The 7,500-nt window shown below is 39.6% G+C and overlaps 1 non-coding gene across 1 annotated transcript; it reads right to left on the bottom strand.

Annotated features, from left to right (window-relative positions):
* Positions 1-2,152: 2,152 nt before the first annotated feature.
* Positions 2,153-2,256, bottom strand: LOC130951045 (small nucleolar RNA R71). The gene has a single exon (XR_009073821.1). It is a non-coding gene; the product is annotated as a small nucleolar RNA R71 (small nucleolar RNA).
* Positions 2,257-7,500: the final 5,244 nt, after the last annotated feature.

Raw genomic sequence — 7,500 nt, 5'->3', positions numbered from 1 at the left:
TTCTGGGCCAAATATATTGAAGTTTAAGTTAGCAATTGAGCACAAATACTAACTTAAACGTATTATGGTGTGAAACCCAATTGAATATCATGGTTTATGGGATTGGGCCTGAAGAATTGATGAGTCTGGAACTGCAATTTGTTGAGTCTTGTGTCATTACTTGTTTATCACTAAGTTTGCTCAATGAATGTTACAGAATTGGATCACAGCCTCATCAGAATTATGGACCATAAGCCTAAAGCAAAAGGAAATCAAGGAAAGGCCTCAAAGCCCAAGAAACACAACAGAAGCTCAATTTAGAAAGTGTATAAATAGGATAGAATTGAAGTTAGTTGGGATCTTTTGATCTTTAAACCTTTTTTGGACACTGTAGAACTTTTCATATTGTGTAATTGAATTCTGAGCTATGACTCACTAAACCCCTTTCATTGGGTTAGGGAGCTCTATTGTAATTCAATGAATCAATAATAGTTTTTATCTCCTTCTTCAATCTTTTCTCTTGAATTTTGTTAGAAAGCATCTCGATCTAATTCCATTGGGTAGTTGTCTTGGGAAAGAAACTACCCATAATTGGAATCCTTCGGAACCTTGGGAAAGGAATGATGGATTCATGCTAGAGAAGCTTTCTCACAGTGAATTGGATTGGGGTTTGGATGGATATTGTGACATGTAATCCTACCAAATTGTGGTTCATGAAACTGTGTGGTATAATCAGTGATCGAGCATCATCTCTTCTTATGAACATTTAAACCAAGGGATTGGGAATTTGTTTGTTTTTAGAGAGAATTGGTGAGCCAAGGAATTGGGATCCAATCATATAAGATTGCCAAGCAAGATTCAATGAATGCATTGGTTGAGGAAGAGATGAAAATGTTTTGATTCGGAGATTTCAATATTTCCTGACCCCAATGAACCCCTCTTTCTGATCTACACTTTCTATTTACCTTCTGCAAATTTCAATTCATGCAATCACCCCAATTCCCTTTTACTTTCAGCAATTTACTTCTCGCACCTTAATTCTCGCAATTTAAGTTTTTGCTAATTTCATTTCCTTGCAATTTACATTTCCCGCCAATTTACTTTATGCAATTCACATCCAATTCTTGATTCCGCTCAACTAACCAAACTTCTAATTCGAATTGCTCACTCAACCAATCCTTGTGGGATTCGACCTCACTCTATTGTGAGTTTTTACTTGACGATAACCGGTGCACTTGCCGGAAGGAATTTTGCCGTTCGTGCAATTTCCTAAAATCGTAGCATAACAAGTTTATGCAACATCAAGTTTATGGCGCCGTTGCCGGGGATTGGTTTTCGATTGACAATTCTCAAATTGGAAGTTAACTAGATTGAGCATTTTTCTTATTTTGTTAATTTAGTTCAAGTTACTTGCTGAATTTTAATTTCTGCACTCTGTTATTTGCTTTTCTTTCTTTATGCCTTTAATTTCAAGCAACTAACTCACTGACCCACTAACTATTTGAATTAATTCCTCAACTGCTCTAACCAATACTCTTCCATTAACCAAGAGTATTCCACTTGTTTGTTGCTTGTGGTGTGTTCTTGTATGACAGATAGGAGAGGAGAGGCATCAACTCCTCCATATACCGAACCAGAGAGGACCCTTCATAGACTTAGAAGGGAAGCAAGAGGGAAGAGAGTACTGTGAGAAGAAGAATCTGAAGGAGAATCTGAGGACAACTTTGAGGAAGCTCTAGATCTCAACATGGATAGAGAATTTCACAACCATGAGAGGGATGATGGAAACAATGCCATTCCTGGGAGGAGGGTTCTTGGTTCATACATAAACCCAACCTCTGGGAATTGTGGTAGCAGCATTCAGAAACCACCCATTCAGGCCAACAATTTTGAACTCAAACCATAGTTAATATCACTGGTAGAGAACCATTGTTCATTTGGTGGGAGTGCTAATGAAGATCCAAACCAACATCTCACCAAATTCTTGAGAATTTGCGACACTGTGAAGTCCAATGGAGTCCAGGATGATGCCTATAAACTGCTCTTGTTCCCATTTTCACTTAGGGACAAGGCAGCTAAGTGGCTGGAATCATTCCCAAGGGACAGCCTAACAACCTGGGATGAGGTGGAGAGCAAGTTTCTGGCACGTTTCTACCCCCCACAAAAGGTCAATAGGCTTCGATCTGAGGTTCAGACTTTTAGACAACAAGATGGTGAGACGCTCTACGAGGCATGGGAGAGGTTCAAAGAATTGACAAGGAAATGTCCACCAAACATGTTCCCTGACTGGGTGCAATTGCATATTTTCTATGATGGACTTTCTTATGAATCAAGGAAGGCTGTAGACCATTCATCAGGAGGTTCATTGAACAGGAAAAAGACTGTGGAAGAAGCCATTGAAGTGATTGAGACGGTGGCTGAGAATGAGTACTACTATGCTTCAGAGAGGCACAACACTAAGGGAGTCATGGAGCTGAACCATGTTGATACAATTTTAGCCCAAAACAAGGTGTTTGCCAAGCAACTAGCAGAGCTCACAAGGAAATTGGACACAAAGCAAGTGGCTGCAATACACACACAAAATCAAGAGGAAGTAAGCATTGAAGGAGGTGATTGGGAAGAGGCCAACTATATGGGGAATCAACAAAGGCAACCATATGATCCACATTCCAACACTTACAACTCAGGTTGGAAAAACCACCCAAACTTTGGGTGGGGAAACCAACAAACCCAACCACAAAACCACAAACCCTACAACCACAACCAACACAACAATTCCACATACCAAAACTCCAACCAAAGATCATACCAAGCCACACAAAACACTTACTCACAACCACCATATCATGGCCAAAATAATCAACCTGCCCTACCCAATCCGAACCAACAATTTCAAGATCAATTAAACAGGATAGAAGGAAGGCTTGCAACCATGAGTCAGGACATAATTGAGTTGAAAAGCTTTAAGGAAGATGTGAGATCTACCTTAAGGAACCATGGTGAAAAACTCAAATGGATGGAGTCTCGAGTAGGAGAGCTATCTCAACAGGCCCCCAAGTTAACTGCAGTGTTCCCTAGTGACACTGAAAAGAATCCTAAGGGGGAAACAAAAGGGAGTGAGATGGGAAGAATGCAAGGCCATCACCATGTTGAAGGAAATCTCAGAAGAAGAAGGAATCAGACCCTCAGAACAGGAGCCAAAAATCTTGAAGGAAGGTATGGAAGAAGCCAAGCATGAAGGTGAAACTGAGCAAGCCAAAGAATTGCAAAAGGAAGGCATGCTGGGAACATACCAACCAAAAGCACCATTTCCTCAGAGGTTAGGAGGAGGTGAAAAAGGGAAAACATATTCAAGGTTCTTAGAGACATTTAAGTCTCTCCACATCAATATTCCCTTTCTTGAGATCCTCCAGCAGATGCCTACTCATGTCAAGTATTTGAAGGAATTGCTGAGCAAGAAAAGAGTTTTGAAGGGAGGACAAACTGTAGTAATGAACAAGGAATGCAGTGCACTCATCAAGAAGGATATGGTCTCTAAGAAAACAGACCCAGGAAGATTTCATATCCCCTGCATCATAGGGGAAACAAAAATTGACAGAGGATTCTGTGATTTAGGAGCTAGCATAAATGTGATGCCTCTGACTCTTATGAGGAGGCTACAACTGAATGAGGTGAGATCCACGGATGTAATCGTACAATTGGCTGACAAAACTCAAAAGCAAGCTGAAGGGGTAGTTGAGAATGTGCTGGTGAAAGTGGGAAATTACTTTTTCCCCACAGACTTTGTCATTTTGGACATGGAGGAAAGCTACCTACACCCTATCATTTTGGGAAGGCCATTTCTAGCCACTGCTAGAGCACTCATAGATGTAGAACAAGGAGAGCTAATTTTGAGAATACAGGATGAACAGCTCATTTTCCATGTTTTCAAACCTGCATCTGAGCCTAAACCAGAACCTGAAAAGCCTAAGGAAGATTATAGCAATCTGTGTTTGGAGGAAAGCAATTCAGCAGCTGAAACTCTAAAACAATCCCTTGAAGGCAAACAAGAAGTGCAAGAGCTAAAGCCACAAGAGTCAATAGAAGCAGATCAAAAGGGCCCTCCTAGCATAAGGGTCAATGACGAAATCCTTAAGAGAGAAGGAAGAATTGTAAGGAAATTGCCAAGAGGGTGGAGAAACAAGAAAATTTCCACTGAAGGTTTCTCTCCGGGAGATAAAGTGATACTAAGTCATTATTTGCCAATTCCACCTGGCCTCAAACCCATACCTTCCCAACTCCCTCAAGTGTTCACAATCAGGAAAGTTCTTTCAATGGAACATTTGGAAATCATGAAGGAATCAAATGGGGATGTTTCCATAGTGAGAGGAGAGGACATCAAGCACTACAATCCACCCTAACAAGGGACAACCGTCAAGCTAGTGACGTTAAAGAAGCGCTTGTTGGGAGGCAACCCAACCTGAGGTAATACTCCTTTACTGTTTCTTTTATTTGTTTCAATAAAAAGGTGAAGTAGTTTCTGTGCATTGCAAGGAATTAAGTTTGGTGTTTCACACCAAACAATGAATTTGTGGATCAATAATTCAAAGGGGAATGTGTGACTCTAAGTTTGGTGTTCCACCATACAGATTAACTGAACACAACAACCTTTGAATTATATGAAAGGAACAACCATTCTAAGCAATCACAGAAATGCTTAAAGTCCTTAGCAGCAACTTCATTCCTAGGAGAATTCAAGGATTCAAAGAGCAGAGGAGTAAGTAGGAGACTAAGTTTGGTGTTCACACACCAACTTAAGACTCAGACACTTGCCCATATATAGTGAGCTATCCATTCAAGTGCTTGAGAAACAAGCAACTTCATCACTCTTTGCAGGAAAGGAAACAAGGATCTTAGAAAGAACATGATGCAACAACTAGTAGAAGAAGGAGAAATCAAATTGTTTCCTGGCAACAAAGAGAAAACAAGACATTTCACAAGGTGGTATTGTTCCTTGACCTTTCTTTAAAAGGCAAACAAAAGCATGCTTGTTCTGGTTTAAACTGAAATTGTTGAATCTTTCTGGAATGTGAAGTTTTTAGTATGTTTGTCTGTTTACTGCTTTGAATAAAGTGAATGCCTAGATGTTTGGATATAACTCCACCTTCTTAAACAAATGCTTGCCATGCTTGTTCTGTTTCCAAAAGTTAAAAGAAAAGTTTGAACAAAGGTAACTTGGCTCAATTAGTGACAAATCAAGTAGAATTAAGTGGTGGTATGCAAGCTTGATTGTTTAGCTCACTGGAAATTGAGTGTAGAATTATCATTTTTTTTTGTGTAGAAGTTGAATACTGTCTATGGATCTTGATGAATAGATGTCTTTGGCCATGAAAAAGAAAGAAAAAGAAGAAGAAAAGCCACTGAAAAAGGGCAACCAAAAAAAAAAACAAAAGAATTAAGAAAATAAAGCTAGGCACCAATGGTTTGAACTTTTGAGACATATGCCTGTGGTGTTTATGTACTAGGATCTGCTTGGATGAATAGGTTCTGAGGAGTGTTTCAACACTTGGTAACTTGGGTTAACTAACCCGGGATTATCAACCAAAAGTCCATTATCAAGAGCAACCTAAATACCAAACATTTAGTTACACAAAGAGGTGCTGGGCACCAATGTCTCAAGAAGAAATGTGAACTAAAATGCCTGTAGTGGATATGTGTAATGCACTGATAAGAAAAAGAAAATGCCAAGGGCTTGTGCAACACATGACACTGAGCAAACAAGGAGCAAAAGAGCTCTAAGAAAAAGAAAAACAAAGAAAGAAAAAGTGCCAAGGACATGAGAATAACAAGAGGCCATAGCAGTGTTTGATGGATGCAATGAAAAAGTGATGATTCTACCTGATAAGAATGAAAAAGTGATGCTGCAACTTTCTGCATAAAACCCTTCTTATGAACTTCAAATGCTTGCTAATATAGCCAATGTAATTGCTTTCTGTTTCATACTTTCTTCTCAAATATCTCAGGACTTGCTTAGGAACAAGCAAGTATTAAGTTTGGTGTTGTGATGCCAAGGCATCTTAGGCTAGTTTCACTAGCCTTTTTCTTTTATTTTTGGTTGTTTTATGCATTTTCTTGAGCCTTAAGTAATCATTTGGGCCAAATAGTCATGCTTGTCTTAAATCATTCAAACATGAAGATTTTGATGCAATTTCCATGAGTTTTTAGTTATATTACTTGAATGCTATGAATGGATGAATTCTCATGAAATTTTGCAAGACTTTGATGCAATTGTTTGGATGATTTCAGGGAAGAAGAGGCTAGGCAAGGAATCAACAAAATCAATAAAGGAAGCTTGAATATCAAATGGGACGTTTAAGCTCCAGTTTAAGGTTAAACTGGAGCTTAAACGCCAAAATCATGAGAAGAGAGGGAATGCTGTAACTGGCGTTTAACCTCCAGTTTGACCTTAAACTGGAAGTTAAACGCCAGAATGAGAAAGGAACTAAAGAAGCATTCCACGTTTAACCTCCAGTTTAACCTTAAACTGGAGGTTAAACGCCAGAATGATGATTTGAACCTAAGAAGCATTCCACGTTTAACCTCCAGTTTAACCTTAAACTGGAGGTTAAACGTGTTCGACACTTGTTCCCACCAAAGAAGCATTTCCACGTTTAACCTCCAGTTTAACCTTAAACTGGAGGTTAAACGCCAGAAGTAAGAAAGGCACCAGGAGCATTTCCACGTTTAAGCTCCAGTTTAACCTTAAACTGGAGCTTAAACGCTGGCATATGGAACAGCTTGACCATACATTCTTCAAACATAAATAACTTGAGCTACAAAACTCTAAATGAGGTGATTCAAAATGCATTAGAAAGAAGACATCTAGAGCTTTCCAAGCATATATGGCATGCATGGTGGATACTAAAAATTGAGGGAGAAAACAGCCCCGTAATGTGCATAGAAGAGCATAGTACCAACATGCAATCAGGCCAGCTGACCTCTTCACCTTCCATGGAGTATAACTCGAGTTGTAGAACTCCAAATGATGCGCTTCCAGTTGCATTGGAAAGTAGCCATCCAGAGCTTTCCAACGATGTATAGAAGTATGGGGTGGACAATGCAACTGAGCTCCCAAAATTGGCATTTTCGAGCACGTTTAAGTGACTTAAACGTTGGCTTAAACGCTGTCAAACCAACCAGCAACCTTGTCACCTTCAATCAAACATAACTTGAGCTATAGAGATCCAATTGAGGTGCTTCCAGTTGCGTTAGAAAGCTGACATCCATAGATTTCCAACGAGGTATAATAGTCTATATTTGGCATCAAATTGGCAAGGTTGACAAGAGAACAAAGTGACGACTCAAGAAAGGGAGGTTAAACGTGTTCGACTATTTCTCTCCTCCAAGGTTGCTTTTTCATTTCCAAGTTTAACCTCCAGTTTGACCTCAAACTGGAGGTTAAACGTGTTCGATCCAAATTGCCTCCAGGGGTTGCTTTCTTCATTTCCAAGTTTAACCTCCAGTTTGACCTCAAACTGGAGG

Source organism: Arachis stenosperma, chromosome 1 (assembly GCF_014773155.1).
Source record: "Arachis stenosperma cultivar V10309 chromosome 1, arast.V10309.gnm1.PFL2, whole genome shotgun sequence".
Classification (NCBI taxonomy): domain Eukaryota; kingdom Viridiplantae; phylum Streptophyta; class Magnoliopsida; order Fabales; family Fabaceae; genus Arachis; species Arachis stenosperma.
The sequence above is the reverse complement of the archived record's forward strand: the minus strand, read 5'-3'. Positions and strand labels throughout refer to the sequence as shown.